This window comes from Corylus avellana, chromosome ca4 (assembly GCF_901000735.1).
Source record: "Corylus avellana chromosome ca4, CavTom2PMs-1.0".
Classification (NCBI taxonomy): Eukaryota; Viridiplantae; Streptophyta; class Magnoliopsida; order Fagales; family Betulaceae; genus Corylus; species Corylus avellana.
This window is the reverse complement of record NC_081544.1, coordinates 9,540,646-9,566,610: the sequence shown is the minus strand read 5'-3', so window position 1 is coordinate 9,566,610 and position 25,965 is coordinate 9,540,646. Positions and strand designations below refer to the sequence as shown.

General features: G+C 35.4%; 2 pseudogenes; both read left to right on the top strand.

The window, feature by feature from the left end:
- The first annotated feature begins 563 nt into the window (after positions 1-563).
- On the top strand, positions 564-17,806 carry LOC132178837 (uncharacterized; annotated as a pseudogene).
- A 5,116-nt stretch (positions 17,807-22,922) lies between these two features.
- On the top strand, positions 22,923-24,201 carry LOC132178019 (ferritin-like catalase Nec2; annotated as a pseudogene).
- The last annotated feature ends 1,764 nt before the right edge of the window (positions 24,202-25,965 follow it).

The window sequence follows — 25,965 nt, the reverse complement described above, 5'->3', positions numbered from 1 at the left end:
GCAATAAAGATGAAGGGTGTGTTTGATAAAGAGTTTTGGTCTGTAATAAAAATTGATTGATAAAAAAAAAAAAAAAAAGTCTTTTTTGATAAAGTGAAAAAGTAAAAATGTTTTGTATGAAAAAATAAAATAAAAAATTGTTTTGTAGTGATTTTTTTATTTATTTGAATAATAATAAAAAAGTGATTATTGTAATGTAAAAAATAAGACAATGTTAAAAAAATGAAAAAGTGAGATGAATTCTATTGAATCAAAAGCGTTTATAAAACGGACCTGAAGTACTTGGCTTCTCCTTTGTTTGTTTCTTATTGGAGAGGTTATTTGGAATTGCCCCGCTAATCTTATAGGGACTTGGCCTTTCATTGAGAGAATGACACGTCGGCAAGAAAAACATATATATTTTTCTTTCCAATTTTTTATTTTTTTATTTTTTAAAAAAAATAGTTTTGAGGACACGTGTGGCTTGTTTATAATTTACAAATTTCAGTCCGTTAAAGATATCCTCCCGCTCCAAGAACTGGAAACCAAAAACGCGCAAAACCTCCTATTGACCGGTTCTCCTAACTTCTCCTTGAAATCAAAACGTTACAAAAAGCTTTCAACGGCCAGACCTCTTCCTCCGGGAAGAAGAAGAAGAAGAAGAAGAAAAATGTGGGTTTTCTATCTTATATCGCTGCCTCTGACAATGGGTATGGTGGTGATCACCTTGAAATATTTCGCGGGACCCGGCGTCCCCCGATACGTTCTCTTCACCGTCGGATACACCTGGTTCTGCTCTCTCTCCATCATTATTCTCGTTCCTGCCGACATTTGGACCGTAATTACACATTCATTTTACACATTATATTGCGCCATTTCGTGTTGTCTATGGTGATTTCTTATTTTGAAAGCTGAACTTGTTTTTCTGGTTGCTGGATTGTTTGGCGGTTTCGGATTTGAGTCTGAATTGTTCCGCTCTGACTCAAATCATCACAAAGCGGAGCGTCATGATTGATGATTGATTCCTTAACAGCTCAAAATGATCAGATTTTGGGATATGAGAGGATTTACAGAACCAAACAGATCAAAATGATAAACATAAATCTATAAAATTATAATAAAGATGGGTATCCTCAGAGGTTCTCTTTGATTAGTGGAGCAAAATGGTGTAGATCTTTACTTGTTTTGGAATGTGGAATAGTGTGGCTTGTATTAGAGGAAATTTTTTTTTTTTTTTTTTTTTTTTTTTAAAATTGAAATGAAGCCTTCAATTTATGTGTTTCACTTTGTTTTTTTCTCGCATAATAGGCCCTCAATCTCAAACTGTTGAGTGCCTAAATTGTTGCAAATATGCCATGAAGCGGATTGAGATTCAAAGCAATTACTTGCTTGAATGGTTAGTAATTTGGGCATATAATGTGAGAGACCCTATATAGAATTTACTTGCCCTAATGTTGGGATGTCCGGCCACCTACCGAGGCAGGTGGGTCCTATAGGAGGCCTCTCAAATTATCTATCCAAATTAATAGCAATTCGTGCAGGTAATTGCTGTCGATCCTTATCAGTGTGGTGAACCATGCATGAATTATTTTTATTTTTGGTCATCTTAAGTATTTTTTGTTTGTTTGATTTGATGTTGGGGTAATTGGTTTGATGATTGCGAGTTGATTTTATTTATTCTTATCATGCAGACTATAACGAGCCACTACAACGGGGGGATATCCTTCTTTTGGAGCTTGTCATATTGGAGTACTTTTTTACTTACTTGGTAAGCTATTTTGTAATTCGATTGTCTTTTTATCCTCTTAAATTTACTTATTTTCTGAGCCCCTATGTTAAAGGAGTTTGGCTTTCATCTCAACTAGTCTAGCTAATTATGGAAATCCTAATATTTAAAACTGGTTGTATCTTATAGTTAGAATTCTCTAGATTATTTTATTTATTCTTTTGTTCTATATTTCATTTAAACTTATATTTGTAACTTTTAAGGATGATTTTGTAGTCAACATTTAAGAAAAATTGGCTTTTGAGGGTTAATAAAATGCTGTTTCGCAACTTAATCAATATTTCTTAGTCATTACTTCCTTTTGCAGAAGCCAAAAGAGTTCACTTTTGAGCCTATGCGCTCATCTGCTTAGATTTATTTGCTTATGAATGTCCTGATTTACTGTGTTGGAAATTCTTTTGTGTGACTTTGTCTTACAATGTTTTGGGTAATTTTTGTCAAGCATTTGTTGTTAGTAGAATACATGCATTGCAACTTCTTGGCGATAACAAATCTGCAGTTTTCTTTTCCAAAGCCTTCTAAACACTCAACCAAATATTATTCTTGACACATCTAAAAAAAGGCAGGCAGGACCTGCATCTTTTAGGATCAATTAAAAAGAATAAGTGCAGGCCATTAGTGTGTTATCCATAATTTATTTCACTAATTTGTAGTGTGATCCAGAAATTCTTTTTACCACTCTACACTTGACCGAATCAAGGGCTAATCATTATGAGGTAGACTCCTATTTTGGTATTTATGTTACTCTAGACTTTATTGTATGTTTATTCTCTGTCATGTAGTGTGTATATATATGTTTAGATGAGCCAGTCTTTATAATCTGTACACCTTTTGCCCACTCGTAGAAAGTGAGTATAATTCTTTTACTGACTTGTAAACCTTGATAACTAACACTTTTGACCATAATTAAGCGAATCCCCACTTTCAACTAAAAGATAAGTAGAAACCAAAAATAAAGACTTAATTTTTATTATAGTGCCACATTAACGACTTGAATCTAGATAGTGTAGTGTTTAATTACAACAATTACTTGCTACTTTAGCTTGAAACTTTTCCCCTCTAAATACGAAATGTGTTACTAAGCAAAACTATTGAATATAAAGCTCCAAATAAAGCCAATTTAAAAGGAAAAAAGAAAAAATCTTTAGTGGCCAGGAAACCTCCCAAATGAGCCCAGCCATGTTTTTTTTTTTTTTGATAAGTAGCCCAGCCATGTTGACAATGTCAAATCAGCTTTCTGGAGCGCATCAAGGCGTTTGGAACTTTTTTTGTTCTTTTCCTCTCCCCATATTTTAAGCTGATTTTGATCCCAACCAACATACTATGCTGTAACTGAAACTGTGTAATGTGATTTATCCACTTTAAAGAAAAATAAAAAAGAGAAGAATAATATGTTCGTAAGATGACTATTCCTGAAATGAGAATGCTGAAATGGATGATTGGAACAATATAAAGATAGATTAAGAAATGAAGATTCTCATTGAATGGTGACGGCAGCATCTATTGTGAAAAGGATGAGGGAGAGTAACTTAAGATGGTTTATTCATGTACAAACAGTGTCATGATTCAATTTAAAGGTCTCAAAAAGGAACTGAGAGGGGCCTAATGGCTAGAAGTAGCAAAGAAGGATATGCTATAGAGTGGTAATGGAGAGTGGAACCTTAGATAGTATAGAATCATGAAAAAAGATACAAGTAGCCAACTTTAATTAGTTGATAAAGGTATTCATAGAGCCGACCCCAACTAGATGTGATAAAGACTTGAGTTGAATCGAGTATTTGTAGAGTTCGTAGGATCTAGGATTGTTTTTGTTCAACTGTAAGGTTCATGATGTTTATTTGCTTTGCTCCGGTATTGCTTACCTTTTTAAGTAAACACTTTTTGGGGCCTTAAAAAATTTATAGCTTAGAGAAAGCATGTATGCAGTATGCTCATAGATTTATGTGAAACTATTTCTCTAAGCAGGGTTGTGGTGCCCACTATTCAGGGTTATGAAGATGCTGGGGACTTCACTGTGACAGAAAGATTGAAAACTAGCATTCATGCAAACTTAGTCTTTTACCTATGCGTTGGCAGTATTGGACTTTTTGGACTTGTACTACTGATTCTTTTACGCAGAAATTGGTTTGCTTCTTACCCTGCTAACATGTTTTTTTTTTTTTTCTCTTTCTTTGACTGTGAACCCTTATTATTTTTATTCTGTTCCTTTTGCTATAATATATTTCTTCCTTTAAGTGTCCACACATGACCTTCATTTTGCGAAGGATAGATATGTTTAAATTGCATGCATCAGAAAATGGTTAAAGTGAGATCACACCAAGCTGGTAGAGAAGCAGGACGAGAATAGGTCTAATCTCAGGTAACCACACTCGAAGCCATAAGGAAAACACCACTTGGGCAGGAAGCACCCAGCATAAAGCCATTGGCTAACGCTTGTTTTCTTTCTTTAGTTCCTTCTTGAAAGTTGGCTAAAATTCCTATTTGTCATGAGTGAATCAAATACATTAATTACCTGTCATTTTGCAGCGGCTAGGGTATCTGTGAAGCATGTTCCTAGTTTTCTCTAATTAATAAACTAGTATCTAATGCCCTTTCCAAAACTTCCATTCAGGCTCAGCTTTGGGGTATGAAGAATGTTTATTGTCTCATGTTAAAAGTTTTGTAAATGAGATAATTATGTTAGAGAAATAGGAAGAGAATCTTTGAAAGGAAGAGCTCGATTCTATCAGCCCTCATTCCATTATTTCTGCGTATGTAGGAGGATCATACATTTACAATATGACAGAATATTCTGGAAAGAGACAGCTGGTAGGGACAGCTGTACAGGAACATCTCACCAAGTGATTCTTCTAGAAGAGTATAGCATTCTCTCTTTAACACTCCCTCTCAAGCTTGTACAGGAACACCTCTCGAAGTGATTCTGCACGATAGGCATGCATTCGTCACTAATGTAATCTGCTAGAATATTTGATATTATTTACTTTATTATGTTTCCTTACCTATTCTAGGGTTTAGTCTAGGGTTTCTTGCCCACTACTTTTTCTCTCTCTATAAATAGAGAGCTATGTAAACATGTCATAATATAGAAGAGAATAATACAATTTAGTCCATTGTTATGCTTCCGATCTCTTTCTTCTCTCTCTCATTCTTCTGCTCTCTAATTTATTCACAATATATTTAACATGGTATCAGAGCCACTTTCTTGTGGCCTCCAATAAACGTCATTGACGTTTTCCGGCATTCTCTCTGGCGATCTCACTATTCCAATCGTCCGCGCGCTGCCAAGCTCTCCATCTTCGCTGTCAATCTCTTCCACGCCTTCACCGCAACACAATCTGGAAAAGTAATCCCATAATCAAGCTTGCGAGGCATATATCTGTTGATATGTGGAAGACCTGTCACCAACAGCCACCGCACATGCCACCACGCGCCCACCGATATTTTCTCCTTGCGCCCCATGCGCCTCCACCGTGACTCTTCTCGGCCAGTCAACCACTGAAAGTGGTGTCCTGGCCCCAGATCGGTGGTTCTATGCAATTTCAACCTATTTTAGCATTGCACGTGCTTCAATGCGCCACCTGGAGAAGCTGTTACCAAATCCACGCACTTCCACACGCCTCCCACGTGCCTACACGTGCATCCACGCACCGGGATTTTCTTTCATGTGCCTCCACGTGCCGGCTGCATCTCCCACATGCGTCCACGCGCCGGCACACTCTAGCACGTCTAATACACCTGCTTCATGTGCCTCAAAACCCTATCTAGGGTTTGGAGTGTGTCGTGCACGCGCGGCGAGTGACCGCAGCCCCTCGCGGGGGCGATCTTCTCTTCTTCTCCATGCTACCACGTGTCCCACAGGGAGCCCGCCACTTCAGCCCTAGCCCTCTGCCACGTGTCAGATTTGAAATATATATATATATATATTCATCCGGATCCAAGCTTTTTGACCCGGTTCAACGGGTTAGAACCGGATCATCTCATTCGGGCCAGACCGACCCATTCAACAGTCCACGGGTTTCGGCCATTTTGGCCCAATTAAACCGGTCCACTCATCAAGTCGGTTCCAAACGGCTTCAACCCGATCCAGTGGGTCTCAAATCAAGTTCGGTCCACTAGGTTTAACCCGAACTGGATCCTCCAAGGCTTCCAAAACCGGTTTCTAACCGATCCAAAACCGTCGACCCGGTCCAATGGGTTAGACCCAGATCCACCGGGGCAATCCGATCCATCAACTCGACCAAGCGGGTCTCATTTCGGTTCGGTCTCACAACTTGGAGCGGCCCAATATTTGTTCTAAACCGATCCAACCAGGTCAATTCCTACAACCCAGTTCACTGGTTTAGACCCGGGTCATATCATTTTCGGGTCAGACCATATTCAATGGTTCATGGGTTTTGGCCTATTTTGGCCCAATCAAACCGGCCCAATTTAATCTACCCTATAAGGCTCCCATCCAAGTTCAAGCCCAACATTTTGGGCCCAATTGCCTCCATCAACTACCAGCAGCCAGCTCCCGCTGCCGCCCTCCGTCTATCGCCACCGGTCGCCCAACTCTGGCCACCACTTTGGCGACCCAAAAAAAAAAAAAAAATTCATTATTTCCCTTTCTTTTTCCTTGAGTTTGAGGGGGGATGTTAGAATTTTTGATATTATTTACTTTATTATGTTTTTCTACCTATTCTAGGGTTTAGTCTATGGTTTCTTACCCACTACTTGTTCTCTCTCTGTAAATAGAGAGCTATGTAAATATGTCATAATATATAAGAAAATAATACAATGTAGTCCATTGTTATGCTTTTGCTCTCTCTCTTCTCTCTCTCATTCTTCCGCTCTCCAATATATTCACAATATATTTAACACATTTGACCAAATCAACGACTCATGAATCTGTTCACTAAAAAAAAAAAAAACAAAACATCTGAAACCGATTCATTCCCATTTTCTTTGTTCTAATATTAAAAAATAAAACCCAAATCTTTTTTATCCTGATCCCAACTTATCATTTTTTTCTTTTTCTCAATCACTCTTGCTTAAAGAGTGCCTAAAGTTGGAGCCATTGCCAAGTTGAAGACACGCTTCGCTACCAGAGCATCGTCTTCATCAAGTTCTGGACATAATAGCTGCTTCCGGCTAGAGTTGCCAATGTCCAAGTTCTAGTCATAGCAGCTGATGTTCTAATTCATGCTATAGTAGTCATTCTTCAACCATTGAATATTCAAGAGATCAACTCTTGCTAACGGACCGTTCATCTTGAGAATGCATGATAACGATAGAAATCATTTCTGATAAATGACTTGATTTGTTTACCGTAATTTAAGGGATTTGTTTAGATTTAAAATTATTCAAATCACATGTAAAGCTCTCAAAATAGTGCCTTGTACACAATCAAATAAATAAAGAAAATATGTAGCCTCTAAAGCTTTCACCTGTGGATGTAGGCCTATGGCCGAACCATGTAATTTCCTTGTCTTTCTTCTCTACTTCCATCTATTTACTTAATTATGAATTTGTACATGGTATCAGAGAAAATGTCTTGAGTTCTAACTTTGTCTCTGCCATTTACCCCTATTTCAATTAGAATAGTCCATGCATTGTCTAGTCTTACACATGAAGGGAGTATTAAAGTATTACTTAAATGATTTAATTTATCCTTTCTTATCAACTTAAACTCTTGAGATAAGTGGTGATTTAAATTAAAGTATTTGCATCTTGGAATTTTATGTTTTCACGCATTTTCATTAGGAAAGCATTGATTCAGATGATGAAATTTTCGAACCTCCTTACTCTTTATACAAGTTGAATGTCTTAATCTCTGTTTTTCCTTTCTAACTACTATGAGTGCCTAGTTTGCTTGTTTCCAGCTGATTGTAGTCCTTTTTTCTTTTCATTCTTTTGTTAGTTTTTTTTTGGGCCCATTTCTTAACAGTCAATATTTTGCAGGAGTGGTGGTATTCTGGGTTTCGCCATGGCTTGCTCAAATACTTTTGGACTTGTTACTGGTGCATTTCTTCTTGGCTTTGGTTTGGGTGAAATTCCAAAGGGCATTTGGAAAAATGCAGATTGGACTGCTCGCCAAAAGGTTTTGACACATAAAGTTGCCAAAATGGCAGTGAAACTTGATGATGCTCATCAAGAATTTTCAAATGCTATTGTAGTAAGTGTAACTCCCTTTGTAAAAGTCAAAGTTTTATTTGGCAGATTAATATAAGTGCCATGCAAGCATTGATTTTCCTTTTAATTTCTTATGTTTTTACTGATTATATTTTTTGGAAGAATGACTTTAGCTAGTTTAATGAGTTGAAGTTTTTGTTCATTTTATTAACAGGTTAATTTGCATTTTTGTTTGGTGCTTTAAAACTTCAATCTTTGCCTGAATTCCTGAATGTCTTATATTGTGTTCCCTTGGAGCTTGTTAGGTTTTATGTTGGCCAATTTGGTGTCCAAAAACAATCTGATGCAAGTCAAATTTGGTTAAAGTTGGTACTTAATTTAGAAATCAAAAGGTTGATTACCTTTGAAGAAACAAGCTCGTTTGGAGCCTTGGTTGATTCTAGTCCAGACTAGTGAGTTTCCGAAGAAGTTCTTGAGACACTCGTTCGGTGCTAGTCCAGATGAGGTGATTTAGAGCTGTTTGTTAAAATGGACTCGAGACACTCGTTTGCAAGCTTGGCTGGAACAGGTCCGAACGAGCATGTTTCATTGAAGATACGTTGTTGCTCATTCGCTGGTGGTCCAGACAAGATGAAGATCTCAAAGAAGCAATGTTGCTCTTGATGGTGAAGATCCGAACGCCGCCAAAAGGAAACTATGAAACCCTAGCCTAGTCCGGACAAGACCACTTAGACATTCGAACGCCGCCTTTGAAAATAGCTTTCTCAGTGGTTAAATGCATTGAAACACCATGTTAATCTCCAAGTCTATATAAAAGGTCTTCAATACATGATACAAAGACCTAGAGGCTATTGATTTGTGAGCTAAGAGAGAATTTTTGTTTTGAGCCTTGACTTAATACCTCTCTTAGAGTTTTGTTAAACCACACTAAAATTCCACAAAAACCTTCCACCACTGGAGTTTCAGGATTGCAAGAGGAGACTCAATAGAAAAATTTTCCAGAAGTTTTACAGGTACTGTGGTAGGAGACAAGCAAGTCATTTGTGAGGGTGCACATCAGGTTTAGTTACAAAGGTTTTGTAAGTTAAACTGTGTGTAATTTAATTCTTCTACAGTGGATGAGTCTCTTGGGTTTGGCTGTTCCCGGAGTGGTTTTACCTTTGAGAAGTTCTTTAAAGGGTTTCTACTTCGTCACTAAATTGCTATGTTTGGTAGTTTTATTATTTTGCTTATTTTTGTTATTGCCATGTGATTGCTATAATTCTTACTTGGTTGAATATTCTGGAAAACATCTATTCACCCCCTTCCAGGTGTTGTTTGGGTCAATTGGGAAATTTCAATTTCAAAGCTTTGTTCAATCTCTTTGGATTAACCTCTTGAGTATGATCCTTGACCCCAGTCATCATGTCTCAATCTCAATCTCTGTCGGAATAAATCCACAACTAATATTGATGCGTTGTTTAAGGATGAATTGAATGCGTGCAACTGGAATAGTAAAGGGGTACATGCCATCTTATGGCTGTTTACCAAACGAATTCAAGAGAATTTCAATGTGTGAAACTGCCAAGGAGGCATGGGACATTTTAGAAGTCACTCATGAAGGTACTAAAACTATTAAAAATTCAAAACTTCAGACGTCAACTTATAGATTTGAATGAAAGATGATGAAACTTTTTATTATGCTAATTTGAATGATGTTGTTAATTCCAGTTTTAACCTAGGTGAGAAAATTTCTAAGAATAGAATTGTCAGGAAAATCATGAGGTCTCTGCCTTAGGGTTTTAGAGCTAAAGTGATGCCATAGAGGAGAGTAGAGACCTGGACAATGTGAAGGTTGAAGAGCTGGTTGGTTCTCTTCAAACCTATGAACTTTCCCCGCCTCAACCCAAAAGAAAGACTTTGGCTTTTAAGACTGTTGGGAAAGAGGCAAGTGATTCCTCTGATGAGGACTCTTCTGAGGATGATGAACTAGATTTGCTTACTAAGAAGTTTAGAAAGTTCTTCAAGACTAAAAAGGGAAACGATGGGAACAAGCCCTCCAAGTTTTCTGAGAAATTTAAAGGTGATTCCATGGAGCCTCCCAAGGAAAGAAGGACAAAACCAAGAAGGAAAAGAACTCTCAAGGCATTCAATGTCATGAGTGTTCGGGTTTATGGGCATATTCGGGCTGAATGTCCAAATTACAAGAAAACCAAGGGAAAGGCCATGAATGTTATCTTGAGTGATAAGTCAGATTTTGATGACTCAGAAAAGCCTGTTGACAAGAACAAGAATTTTATGGCTTTTACCACCTCTGTGATGAGTGGTGGTGAGTCCAATGTATCTGCCTCACTTGATTTGGGAGAGTCATCTTAGGATGATTCTAATAATGAGGATGACTTGCAAGTTGCTTTTACCAAGCTTTTTGAAGAATGCATTAAACTGAAAAAGTTGAATAAAAAGACTTTTACAAAGCTTAATGAGGTTGAACTTGAAAAAGAAAATTTGCTTGTTAAGTGGAATGACTCATATGCTTTGAATGATAAGTTGAAACGTGACATTATTGTGCTGAATGATAAAAGCAAATTGCTTGAGAATGAATTGAATGAATCTAAAGATCAATGAAAAAATTCTCTTGTGATAAGCTTGATAAGATGGTAAGTGTTCAAAAGAGTCATGGTGATAAATCTGGATTTGGTTTTGTTGGTAAGTAAGAACTGTGAAGAGATATGTTGGTATTGGTTCTTTTATATTGATCTTGCTTTGTAATTTTCCATTGTATCATCATGGAACATATGAAACCTCCAACCTCAATCTTATAAATCATTTTTCCTTTTTCCCCTAAAATAATTTTTGATGTTGTGCATAACCAGATTGCTCAGGCAACATCAAAGCAAATGTCCAAGCGTGATCCTTTGAGACCCTACATGAATATCATTGATGAGATGCTTGTTCAAATGGTAGTTCTACTTCTCGCATATTCATTCAAGTGTTCTTTGAAGTGCTCTTTTGTTTGCTTTAATCTAAAATTATTAATCTTATTCCAGTTAAAAGAGGATCCTTTCTTCAAACCTCAAGGAGGGAGATTAGGAGAAAAGGATATGGACTATGATACTGATGAGAAATCAATGGCGACGCTAAGACGTCAGCTTTGGAGAGCTCGAGAGGAGTATTACCGGTGTAAAAGGTAGATTCTAACTGAATTGGTTGAGAACTTTTAAGCGTTGTCTGTTAGTAAAGTAGGTTTAACCCAAGAGTTTTCATGTCTGTATGCAAGTATTTGAATGCCAAATGAAAGCTGCAACTTTTTTATAAGGTGTCTTTCAACTGAACATTTTTTTTTGTCCGTTTCTTTAATCCTTTCCTTGTCCTAGAACTGTGCAACACTCATCTTCCCCCCCACTCCCCCCCCCAAAAAAAAAAATGATCAAAATGCATTACACATAAAAGAAAGAAAAGTGCATAGGTAGGTCTTTAACTCATGGTATTACTATTCTTTTTATTTCAAAAACCCATAAGCATGTGATTACATTGTATGCAAACACTACTGTTTTTCTGTTAAGGCTTAGTGTTACAGTTTGCTTCTGATCCTTTTTCTTTTCTTTTTTTCCCTAATATTTTCTAGTGGTAATTTTAAGTTAACTTTCAGTTTTTTACAGCGAATATTTGAAATTTGTCTTGGAAGCCCTTGAGCTGGAAGATACTATAAAAAATTATGAGCACCGGAATGCCACAGGATGGTTTGTTCTTAACCCACTCGTTTTTCACTTCATTATGTATTACACATGTCGTCTTCTATTGTAACAGATTCAACTCATTTAGATGCTGCAATAGTATCCAACATATGGCTGTGCATCAACTATGTCAATTGGGCCAGCATTTCTGATTCTAAGAATTTGGACGTTTATCTGCATGAATCTTAAGTAGGGACCATAAATTTGCTCCCCCAGCAGCTAACCCCAAGGGTTGGGAGAACAGCCAGGGACCACTCATCATGATAGCAGTGGTCACTGGTTCACCTCTCCCCATTGGCCCACTTATCAGTAAAAGAAGCAAAAACCTGTTGCTTTCACAGATTACATTACCGTGTGGTTACATTACCGTGCGGCTGATACTTTAATGCTGCCTATAGTCAATGTACCCAGAGAGAACAGAGTATAGTTTTTAATGCTGAGTGTATATTTTGAAAAGCATAGTTGAAATGAGGACATTGAGATGGAGGGGTGACAAGTAAAAAGGGATATTAATTTTTGGAAAGTTGGAAGAAAAGATGAAATCACGTATGGCTGTTATGATGAGATGGTAGAATTGATACCAGTCGGGACCGGATGAAGTTGGCTAAGATGATATGATCAATAAACGAAACCATTAATATAGAATATGGTTTACCTTGAATGTTGAAGGCTTGTTGGAGGTAGTGGGAAATTTTAACTTTTAATTATAATAACCCAATCCTAGATGGAGCAGAATGGTGAAATAAGATCTTTATAGCGGACTGTAAATAGTTAAGTCTTTGCTGAATTGAACCATAGCTCGTGTGCTCATTGACATCATTATTATACATTATCATGTTAAACTCATGCGGTAACAGTTGCCTATGGTATGAAGTCAACATGGAGAAGTTGACTGTAGCCTTTCCTTGCTTTATTTTCCTGTGTTATTTACTGGCCCTTTTTATTGAATCTGTTTTGAGTTACATTGCATGTGTCAAGTTAGAAGAATTGTCTCAAGCCGGAAGTTTCTCTTATCTTTATGGCTTGTCAAAATATTGGAAGCAATTATCTGATGTTTATAGAAAAAATGTGATTATATCATCAATAGTAGAGCTTGGCACCTTTTCTGTAGATTTATCATGGCTTCATGCTGCTTTTCCTTGATACTAGTTATTAGTATTTTACTCTTGCAGGAAATATATTTCAAGCTTTAGGCCTGAACGAATGGGCACACTAGGCTCTCTTCTTGATATGATTGGTAATTACCAGAATCTGAATATTATTGCTTTATTTTTATATGATTTCAACTTCTTTTTTTTTTTTTCAAAATGCGGGGCACTTTGAGCATGGTAGACGTGATACCAACTTCGACAGTTAAATTATGGTTTCGATAGCATTCTCCTGACAATCTTACAATGATATTTTGGACAACCAAAGCTACTGAACAAGGGGGCTTTTCACATTCCAATATAGTAGAATGAGTCAATGTTCTTTTCATTAACAATTCAAGGCACAGGTTTCTCTTTTAGGATTGAATTACTACTAGAATTTGATCCCTTTTTTCCATAAATTGAGTAAACCATCAATAACCATATAAAACAATAAAAGGACTATTTGTTGACTTTATAGAAACGATTTGGCATATGAAATGAGGTAAAATTCTTTGGTTGCATGATAAATGAAATCGAGATTCACTTAGTTATGTTTATTGATTTTTGTGAATTAATTAACCATGCAAATATATTTTAAATGATTTCTATCTAAAATCAATTAGTTCTCAAGGTGATTAGTAATTCTTTGCAGAGTTGATGTGGCGGTGCATACTAAGGAAACAGCTCAATAAACTTTTGGCTATTATATTGGCTTGCATGTCAGCTGCAATTCTTTTAGCGGAGGCTACCATACTGCCAGTGGAGTTTATTTATCTCTCTTCTCTCTTCTCATAAATTCTGTAGGAAGGCAAGAGGTACTTGTGCAGGTAATTTTTTTTTTTTCCGAGGCATGGAATTGTACCCATTTTGGAGAATTGCTCTCTGGTGTAGAGGTTAAATTGTATTTGCTAAATCCATTTTTCAGATTATCTTACATTATATGTGGTGGTCTTAAGTAAATCATATCATTTTCAGTTACATAATATGGTTTCAAAACACTTTAAATTCTACTTTCATCAATATTATTTCGCTAGTGGAGTGTCATTGTGGTCAGAATCCTGATTAAAGATTGTATTTTGTTATTATTTGCAGCATCATGTAATTATAAAGTTGAAAAGTGTGCTATTTCCATATTAATTTTTTCAGCTGGTATTTATAACAAGCCCTAACCTTCTCGTTCTTGATACCAAGCAACTCCAAGGAAATTTTAGTGAGTTTGAGTATCTTCATTAATTTCCTTAAATTTATGTACAACAGCTAACTAATTAAAAAAGAGACACTGGTGATTGCCTACCTGAAATGGGGTTTCCGCACTCATCTCCAGTTTTTGTCTTCTATTACTCTTGGTGTAATGTTTTTAAATTCAATAACACAGTTCTGCAAGTCCACAGGTTCAAGGGCCATTCCCTATTTGTTTGGAATGTATTAATGTCTCCATTGTACTCCAATGCGGTTGTGTCCAATCTTGAGGTTTCCTTATTTGATCATGGTTAGTTCTTGAATGTTTTCTTTTTGCAGGTAGCTGCTTTTATTCCTCTGATGTATATGTGCGTGTGCACATATTATTCCTTGTTTAAGATTGGAATGCTGATGTTTTACTCGCTGACGCCTAGGCAAACAAGCTCAGTCAGCTTGCTTATGATATGCTCGTAAGCCTTAATTTTTGTCCTTCATTAGTTTTGCAACTTAATGGGTTTTATTTATCAGTATTCTCATTGAAAGGAAACAATAATGAGATCTCACCTTAACGTTTCTGCTAGGATGGTTGCGCGATATGCACCTCCAATTTCATACAACTTTCTCAATCTCATTCGTCTTGATGGGGATGAAAAGACTATCTTTGAACAGGTCTTTCTCTGCTGCAATGTGCATTATTCACAAATGGCTAGTCATACCCCAATAAAAGTCATATTCTCATACATCATTTTATGATAAATTGATGTGATACATCTTGAGGATAGGAGAAATTGTTTTCAATGATTTCTCTGTTTACAACTTTTTGATCTTTGGAAGGATTTATTTTACGCTTCATTAGAAGTGAAGTAATTGATAAATGGGCTAAAACTCTAATGAGGATGGAGGATATGATAATTTTCGAGGTTCCTTTGATTAATAAGGATGATTATTTACAATCATACTTCTTGTGTGTGTATGTGTGTTTTCAGGCTTATTTCCCTCTTACTGTATATACTCTCTCATTTGCACTAGGTTGTCTTTTTTTTTTTTTGGTTATCTGGGTTTTAGCATCTTTGATGTATTCACATGTCCACCAGTTCCGGTTTTAGGATTCCTAAAACTCTCGTGTTGCTTGAGGTATTTATTGAATTTCACATTGGGGAAAAGAATGAAGAAAGATTAGCTAGAAAAAACGTGTTGGACGTGGCATGGTATTTTTTTTTTTTTTCCGGTCCTTTTGTAGATTGTGTAAGGCTGTAAGCTAGTTAATAGGCTGAATAAATGAGTGAAAAGTCAAATAAACAGGACTCTTTCTGGAACAGAAGTAGAAAAACGGATCCTTCAATAAATTTAGTAAATTGAGATGTTGTACATCTATAGAATATGAGTAATACTACTCTTCATATCCATTTCACACCGATTTATGTGTGAAGAATAATATTACTCATAAAATATTACTTGTCCAATAAAGTGAAAGACCCTGACTCTTGTCAAATCAGAAAGTCCTGCAGTTTGATCTAGAAGTATTGATGGTAAGCAATCAGATTTCGTAAACACATCCAGTCCAATCCAGTAGATCAATAGAAAGAATCTAAGTGCAAGTGAAGGTTTTAAGAACATAGCTTAACAGAACATGATCAATAGCTATTAACCCATTTGAATTAAATGAGTTACTTATTACCACTACACCACTACAACCAGTTTTCCCTCTAATTTCATATCAAATTTTGATATGCCTATACAATTCATAGTATTAAAATGTAATTATTGTTTTGTTGGTGGGAAGGGAGGTTGGTTGCTTTTCAAAAGAACTGGTTTAGGTTGGTCTCTTAATGAGCAGATACTGTTTCAATTTCCCAATAATTTATTTCAATTAATTCACTTCATCAATATCAATTTTTACCTCTTTTTATTTCGTAATGCCGATTTTCTCCTTTTACTTTGATACTCACGAAATTAAAAGCTTTGTGAAAATAAGCAACAGAGTAATAAAATTTTGGAAAATTCTTCTAAATACTTCTCAGCATACAGAGACATCCAAAAGAATAATGGTTTGTGCTTTCCTTAGTGTAGTTTACACAGTTAATATACATTTTCCTTAACTTTCTGCATGTTCCATCTATTGGCTTAGAACATGAGTGATCCCAATTAGCTGAGGAATCATTTTGAACTCTACATAGAAACATTCCATTATGAGCTTCTCTCTCTCTCTCTCTCTCCCCCTCTGAGTTGATTATTTTGCTCAAAGTGTAATAAGGTCTTATTTCTGTGCAGAGAATGGGAAATATCGATGACGCTGTCCCTTTCTTTGGAAAAGGATTCAATAAAATATATCCCCTTATTATGGTTATATATACCCTGTTAATTGCAAGCAATTTTTTTGACCGGCTGATTGAATATTTTGGGAATTGGAAGATATTCAAGTTTCTAAATGAATCAGATGATATGGATGGATTTGATCCATCAGGAGTAATTATTTTGCAGAAAGGTGAGCACATTACTATATGTTGCCAGTATGCATGTTTAGTATCATTGTTTACTTAGTTATAAAGTAGTCAAAGGTGTTAAAATATAGAGGAAACCCCTGGCTAACAGGCTTGCACTCTAAATATTACTTGTCGAAAAACAAGAAGTATAAGAAGAAGAAGATAATGATGATGATGATGATGATAATACTCAGAATTGTTCACATATATCATATCTGAGTAAGCATGAAAGTTCTTCATTGTCAGTTGAATTCAATAATAATTTAATTTGTTTCCTTCTCAGAACGGTCTGGGCTTGAGCAAGGGCATAAAGTCGGCGAGCTTGTCATTCCGTTGGCAAGGAATTTCAACAATATTAGTATTTACATTGAATCTGGAAGCAGTAGCACAGTATGTAAACTCATCAGAATCCATTGCCCTTTTTATCATTCTTATTAACAAAGCATTCCAGTATGATATTCATGCATTTCTTACGTTTATAATGCCAACAAACAACTAGTTAACAATCCTTATATTTTCTCTATTCTCATAATGCACTACAAGAAATTTGGTTTTCAGCGATGACAAAAAGTCGTCGCTAAACAATTAGCAACGACTAGTTGTAGCTGTTGCTCTGTCGAAAAAGGTCATCAGCAATGACTTGATTGCCATCGCTGATATTATTTTCTTATCAGCGACGACCCTTTGTCATTGCAAAAAAACGTAGGAACATGAATGACATGTCGTTGCTGCTAATTTATCAACGAAGACTACTTGTCATTGTTGCTAACTAGTTGTCGGTGACTAATTAGTTAACGAACCTCATATTGTCTCTATTCTCACAATGTCGGTTACTTGAAAATGATAACAGGATAAGGATGACACTAAAACGAGAGCAACTGATGCCATAGAGGATAGAAAGAGAGATCAATTAAAACCTCTTAAGGAAGAGGCCCTATATGAATATGGACTTGATAGGGAAAATTATAGAGAAGCCATCAACAAGAAGCACACTGCTGGAAGGGAAGGCAACAAACAATCATCCAATATGGATTTGATAGGGAAAAATGTAACCTCAACAGCTGATGCATCATGCAAAACTCAAATCATAGCAGCAGGACCATCATCTAGATTAGCCGAAACCATGAAGTCTGGTTTTCAAAATTTCAAGTCTTACATTGGTGCCAAGAGCTCCATTCCTTTAAGCCTGCAGGTTGAAGAAAACAAACTTGACTCACATGTTGCCTCACCAGAATCACTTGATGAAATATTTCAGAGATTGAAATAGCCACTTGTAAACCATAGAGGGTATCGTGAAGATGATTATGATGATTATCTTTATGGTCATGGCATGGACATAACGAAGATGGGACCATCCAGATAGTCTGTTACACAGTAAGCGGAGCCTGTGCATACTGTAATATAGTGTCTCTTGATGCTGATAACTTAAAATTAAAACCAATTTTGAATATATAGTTGTTATTAAGATTTTGTTTCATTCTTTTTTTTTTTTTTTTTTTTTTTTTTTTTTCTTATTTGAATGACAAAAATGTATTTAGCGACCCACCGTATCATCATTGTGCATATCAGTGTTAGGATATACGGAATATTTTCCGTATATTCCATAATTTGGTTGATATCAAATATTCTCTACTTATGGGCTGATTAGCCTGATTTTAATCAAATATTGGATTGTAATCAAATTAATGGGAATTGATTACTATACTTGTATTTATGCATTACCCTATAAATAGGGACCTTTGTATTATAGACAAAATCAAGTTAATGCAAAAACTACGAAATTGCGCACAGAGGATCTTTATCAAACTTTTCATATAGTAGCTATTATGAACCATTTTACCCCTCCAACAAATATTTTAAAATAACGTATTTTCATCATATATGAAAGTTCATTGTAACACCTTGAAGTCTTTTTTTTATTCTTTTCTCTCCTCTCTGTCCCTCTTTCTCTATCCCTTCTCTCTCACTCTCTCTCAACTTCCACAATAAAAAATACATCAAAAAATAATATTCAAAGAAAGTAGAGAGTTGTGATAAATAATCTGTTGGAGTTTGTATTGAAAACCTAATAGTTGGAATAGAAACAAATATGTATTTTGAGTAGCTAAAATAGTTACCATTGCCGGAGATGATAACTATTGCTGAGGGAGGATAACGTGTAATTTATCCTAGCTAATTTGATACAGTGTGAAGTTGCCAAGAATTTTCTCATCTTTCTTTGACCAACTCGTATGCTTTTTACGGTGCAAATAGGACATGCTTTCTTTCATATCCCACTAGTTTTCTTTTGGGGAAAATACATTTTATTCTCCTAAATTATTCACGCAATTGCGTTTTGGCGCCCAATGTTTAAAAATCAACAAAAGAGCCCCACAATGTATATGATGTTGGCAAAAAAAACCACCCGTCCATCAAATCCTTCTATTTGGATGGAAACCAAGTCAAGCGCGAGGCTGTAACATCCCAAAATCTGGCTTTGACCAATCAAGTAGGGTTACTAGCAATTACTCCAATTCAGCTAACTGGGGAACCACCCCTCTTTAACCTAATCAGAGTAACTGCATGGGAATGTAAAGTTATGAGGAATCTAAAAGTCATAACATAAACGTGTGTTATCATCAAACACGCATTTGATGATTAGTAGACATTGGGCTACTAATCAAATTATAGATATTCTAGTCAAACATGATTATATAAGGTAGGTCTCTCGCTTATCTTGTGATCGCGCCACTGTCTTCTTCTCATAAAGAAGTTTCCTACAAATTGTAATAATTGTGTAAGTCTAAAAACTTAGTAAGCAACTCTCATAGTTGAGTATTGAATGAGCCAATTATTTAAGAACCAAAATAAACTTGCATTTTCGTGTAAGAAATTCAATGAGATGTTGTCTCTATTATTACACCATAAAAATATAGTTTCTATTTTGATAATGATTAGGTGTAATTCACTAATTCCAGCGGCAATCACCTATACTTAAAACAAAAGTTTTACGTACAAAATAAAAAAATAAAAAAAAATAAAATAATAAATAAATAAAAAACTAAAAAAAAAAATTGTAAATGCACCCCATCAAAGTTTCAAAAATTTTCAATGTGGCCCATCCGTTAACCATTTTCGTCCAATTTGACTTAAAATTGGTCACGTGTATTTTTTTGTCTTAAATTTCCAAAATTGTCCCCATGAATTTTAACAAATTTTAAAAAAGCCCTCAAGTCAAACCAAAATGAGAAAAAAATAAAAATAAAAATAAATTAAGGGTGACGAGCAATGGGGTGGTTGGCCACTCCACCCCCAATCTGACCGTTTGGGTGTGGTTGAAATCACCCCCATTTAGTCCCTTGGGGGTCGGCCACCCCCCATGGGCCATGGGGATGGCTCCCCCATGGCTAGAGGCCACCCTCAAATGGCCAACCCACCCTTAATTTTTTTTTTTTTTGGTAATTTCACTTTTAACTTCTGAATTACCACACGATTTGACAAGTCCCCCCAAACTTCAAAACCTTTCAATTTGAACTCTTGAACTTTTTATTGCATTCAATTTGAACCCTTCGGTCAATTCGACCTAAAATTGACTGCAAGGTTTTGAAGTTTTGAGGGCTTGTCAAATTGCGTGGCAATTTAGAGGTCTAAAATGAAGTTACCTTTTTTTTTTTTTTTTTTTTTTTTTTTTTTTTTTTTTTTTTTTTTTTTTTTTTTTTCTATTTTTTGAGTTTTTTTTTTAAAAAAATAAAATAAAAAATAAAATTGTAGAGGCAGTTTAGTATTTTCCATTATTTCCGTTATAAAAAATGGAAATAGTTAACATATGGGCCACATTGAAATTTTTTGAAACATTGAAGGTTAATTTGAAAATGACCTGAAACTTTTGGGGGGTAAAGTGTAATTTTCCCCCCCAAAAAAAAAGGAAAAAAAAAAAAAGAAAAAAAAAGAGAGAGAGGGATGACCGAGCCATTTAGGGTCATCCCCTCGATTTGGCCAAGGGGGTGGCTCGACTACCCCCATTTGGCTGACATAGGGAACCAAACCACCCATGTGTCCCATGGGGGTGGCCGAGCCACCCTCATTCGGCCCGTCTGGGGTGGTTTGGACAAAGGGGATGACCAAGCCATCCCCCACTTTCTATTTTATTTTATTTTTCTTTTTTAGTGTTTTTTTATTTTATTATTATTATTTTTTTCTTTTGTATATAAACTTTTTGTTTTAAGTTTTAGGTTTAGTTTAGTTTTTATTTATTTTTTATTTTGTATATAAACTTTTGGGAAAACTTCACTTTAGTCCCCTAAACTTTCATGCGATTCGACAAACGCCCCATAAACTTTCAAATCTTTCAATTTGAACCCCTGAACTTTCAATTACTCTCAATGTGGACCTCTCCATCAATTTTAACCATTAAAAATACCAAAAAAGACCAAAATATCCCCAATTTTCGTTTTTTTAAATAAAAAAATGTTTTGGAATTAAGGGTAAAGTTGAAATTTTATATAAAAGTTAGGGGTATAAACGTCATGTAATGTTTAAAATCTGACGGATGGGTTCATATTGAGAGCAATTGAAAGTTCAGTGGTCCAAAGTGAGAGATTTGAAAGTTTGGAGGTTGTCAAATCACGATGAATTTCAGGGGAAGTTTCTCCTAAACTTTTTGTTTTAAGTTTTAGGTTAGTCCTTTTTTTTTTTTTTTATTTTTTATTTTTTATTTTAAAAAAAAAGAAAAAGAAAAAGAGAAAAGTTAGTTTTAGCTTTTAGCTTTATTTATTTTATTTATTTATTTTGCTTTTTTTTTTTAATTTCTTTTATATATATATTTTTTTTAAGTAAGCGTTATTTTTTTATTTTTTATTTTTTTTAATGTTTACACTTTACCCCCCGAAGTCATTTATGTTTACACTTTACTTCCTGAGGGCATTTTCGAAAGTTTTGATTGAAAAATGTCAGGTGCCATGCACGTGACTTGGTTTCCATTCAAATGGACAGATTTACTAAACATATGGTATTTTTCGCTAACGTCAAATACATTGTGAGGGTCTTTCGTCGATTTTTAAACAATGGGCACCAAAACGCAAGTACATTGATACTTCAGGGGGTGGTAAAGTATATTTTCCTCCCCCTTTTTTTTCTCCCTTACTGAACTTACAAAAAAAATTTATATCATTATTGAATCAATACAAATGAGAAGAATGCCCTTCATTCGGGCATCAATTCATTCACCAAACACACACCATGTTTCAATTTCTCTCAAATATAATAATTGTTTCACCTCACGTTTATGAGAAGTTAACTTATTTTTTTGGCTTAGTAACTTTTTTCGTATCTGGATTTTGAGGTTTTTTAATTTTTCTCTCTAGATTTTAAAACATGACAAAACTAGTACCTTAGATTTTGGAAAAGACCGAATCACCACCTCCAGTTTGAAAAATTCTATTGGGATGGCCAAACCACCCCCACCCCCAGTTTGAACTTAAGGGTGGCTCAAGGCCGGTCTGGAGTTGGCCGAACCACCCCCAAGGGCCATGGGCTAGGGGTGGTTTCGGCCACCCCCATTTTGGACCTTAGGGGTGGCTGAACCTCCCCCTTGGGGATGGCTCAGCCACCCCTAAGGTCAAACTGGGGGTGGTTCGGCCACCCCCATAGAATTTTTTAAACTGGAGGTGGTGATTCAGTCTTTTGCAAAATCTGAGGTATTAGATTTGTCTTTTTTAAAACTTAGGGGGCAAAAAAATTAAAAACATTAAAACCTAGGTACCAAAAAAGTTATTAACCCTATTTTTTTTTTTCTTTCAAATTTATAATATCTTGATATGTTTAGGTTGTAATGTTTTTTTCATTTCAATTTTTTTCTAGTCCAACAAATTTTTCTTTTGGTAAATAGAGAAATAAAAGAAATTGTCAATAATCTCTCATATTAGCTTTTTATTTATTGTAGGCATCATTCTAGAATATTCTCGGATAGTGAATTTGGACCTATTGTATTTGATATCCAAGTTTAGTAATTAGGTTTTGGATGTTTATTCTTTAAAGCTATGAATAAAATTTTAATTCTTATTTGATAGTTTTTCTAGACTGTAGCTTTTAGAAGCTTTTAGGAATTCCGGTTAGATTTTTTTTTTTAATTTTTTTTACTTTGTTTATATGCTTTATATTTGTATTAGTTGTTTGTCTTGCAATAATGCGTAATCTTTCCCCCAAATAAAAATAATTGTCCACTTTTTGGGTAGGAGAACACAACAATAGCTCATTTCGATAGGAGAGACCACAAAACAACACTTAAGAAGGGAGAATACCACATATTCAAAGATACTTTCTCAAAATGGTATTTAAATAGAATACAATATATAGGATGACACCTAAATTGATATATCTAAAAACTCCTAATTAATCCCAATACTAATATTGAATAGTCTAATTCTAATAATTCCAACTCAAATACTAAACATATCTCATTCACCCTAACAATTCTTCCCTCTCTATATATATATAAGCTGGTAATGCATGCCTCAATCATGCAAGTACCTTTCTAAGCTGCTTTCTTTAAACTTTATAAAAAATGGCTATCACTTTCTTCCCTGTCTTTATCTTTCTTATTTCATTGAAACTTAACCAAGTGATGGGTTCTCCTAGTTGTGGGCCAGCTGTAGCCGATGATACTGATCGGATTCAATTTGCTTTTAACCTTGAATTCCTTGAAGCTGAGTTCTTCCTGTATGGTGCACTTGGTAGAGGACTTGACACCATCGCTCCGACTTTTGCTGGCGGTGGTCCGCCTCCCATTGGTGCTAAAAAGGCCAATCTTGACCCTATAGTTGGCCGGATCATTGAGGAATTCGCATATCAGGAAGTTGGTCATCTCAGGTCCTATAGAAAAGAAAAACAATATATTTGATTTATTTTCATTTACTTATTTGTAATCACCACCATTTTTCTTTCATTTTTGGCAGATAAACAATATTTAATAAATTGACAACAATTTTTCAGGGCTATAATTACAGAAATAGGAGGAATTCCGAGGGCGCAATTGGATCTTAGCCCTCAGAGTTTTGCAAACCTATTTGACAAAGCAGTTGGTTTAAATTGAGCCCTCCATTCGACCCTTACTTGGACACAGTCCACTATCTCTTAGCATCTTATGCGATCCCTTACGTAGGACTTGTGGGTTATGTTGGCACCATTCCAAGCCTTACCAATGAAACTTCTCGAAGTGTAAGAACCTATACCACTCCTATTAAATTACAAAAAGCTTAAGCTAATAAAAAATAATTGATTTAATTATTTAATTATATTCTAAGTGATGAGTAATGGTGATGATTGATGAGGCAAAAAATTATGAGACGGCCCATGTGTAGCTTACCTGTCTTGGCCTAAATGACTATTTACCCCTAAAGCTTAAATCATTTCTGTTCAACCATGCAAGTATCACCCTATACCTAATCAATACTCTTTATTTGTACTTGGTGGTGTCGCTTTTAGGTGTGGAGTCTGGACAGGATGCGGTTATAAGAACATTACTATACGAGAGAGCTGACCAAAAGGTGCTGCCATATAACATGACCGTAGCTACGTTTACGGACAGAATCTCTTGGCTTAGAAACAAGCTAGGCATGTGTGGCAACAAAGATGAAGGCATAAAAGTACCTCTCTTTCTTTCAGCGGAGAATCGTACGCACAGCAATGTCCTCTCTGCCGATTCTAACTCTCGTTCATATGCTCGGACGCCGCCGAAGGTCTTGAGGATAATATATGGAAGTGGTAGTGAGTATAAACCTGGCGGATTTTATCCTAATGGTGGAGGCGGGAACATCGCAAGAAGCTTTCTTCCAAAAGCCTAGGAGCCTCTCTACTCGAAGCTCGCAATGTTAATTATGGTATCGTGGTATACCAATAAATTGATAGGTGGATGGATGTATATTACAATAAAATCAATGGTTGTAGCTTTTTTAAAATGCTATGAGCCATCAAAAAACGACAATATCTTATACAAAATTGACATGTGTAATCATAAAGGTTTGGAAGATTTTTCCAAGTGTTGCCCTTGAAAACTATTTTTACTGTTGAAAATTATTGAATAGTCATTTGGAGTCATCAATTTGAGCAAGGAATGGGGGCTTTGTAATACTGTGTCTTGTTCGGATCAACAAATTTATTTTTTCACCTAAACATAGGTGCAATTAATATGCTAGTTGATCATTTTATCATATCCACTTCACACCATTGACGTGACATGAGCCGAATGGATGTGGAAAGTTTTATTTTTTTAAGTGGCCATTCAACACATGCCACATCAATTGGTGTGAAGTGAGTATGACGAAAAAAGCATAAGAACCATCTGCCTACATAACACTATTCCACAATCACGGGTCTAACAGGTGGTAGATAAACAAGGAGTCTCATATAAAGAAGGGAACCATCCCAAATTGGATATAAGAGCTCTTCTACCCTCTCTCTCTCTCTCTCTCTCTCTTCTTCTTTTTTATTTCTTCTTCTTTATTTATTTTTTTTTTTTGGCAAAAGTGATGAGATAGGGATAAGATAAGGTTGAGTTAGAATTTAATTAGGATTAGATTAGATTAATAGTTGAGTTAAAATAGGATTTCAATTATTTAGGATTAGGTTTATTTGAATATTTGATATGTTATTTTTTAGGTGTTATCATGTTATCAATTGTAGTCTATTTATAGACCATTTTATTAATGAAGAAAGGAGGGAATAGTTTAGTCAAATTGTGGTCTTCTCCTACTCTGAGTGGAGTATTGTGGTGTTTGCCTACCCTAAATGAAGAGTTGTGGTCTCTCCTATCTGAAATGAGCTCTCAAATCCCATCTCACATCCTTACCCAACCTCGGTTACCTATCATGATGGAACTTCAGGGGGGATTGAGCGAAGTTTCTGCTATATAAAAAATAAAAAATAAAAAATAAAAAACCTAAAATACCCCTATTTATTTAGTTTTCCTCCATATTCTAGTTTGCCAATAACTCAATTTGATTTGGGACTCTTAAGTGGTTATTCTACAGTCATTTGGGTCACACTATTTGTTTTGGCATCACAAGTGAAATGGTTTAATTATTTATTATTGCACCATTGTTTGGCACGATTCTTAGCTTTGTTGTTCTATGGGGCTTCATGAGATTAGTAGTAGAAAGAGTCCATACTCAAAGGTACCGTTTTTCTTTAACCCTATAAATCGTGTTTAGTTTATTTTGCTAGTTGTTTATACTATTTTGTGTTTGTTGTTTGTGATACACTGAAATTAAATTTAAGACTTCTATCGTGTAGAGAGATTATACGTAGCTTTTGTATTAATATAAGTCCGTCTGCCCAACTTATAAATAAATAAATAAAGTCCCCCTCCCCCCACACCAAAAATCTTAGCTCCACCCTGTGTGTGTTAGTGTTGATTATGATTATACAGGTTTGTAGAGTTTGATATTGAGTATTCGTGATGATTAAATCAGGTGTCAAAAAATATTTTTCTATTCATTATTTGAGAAGCTAGAAATATAGATGTTAATTAGGTGAAAAAAATGAGTAAACTTATTAGTATACCCAATTTTTTATATTAAAATAAAATAGTTTATCATGTAAGGGCATTT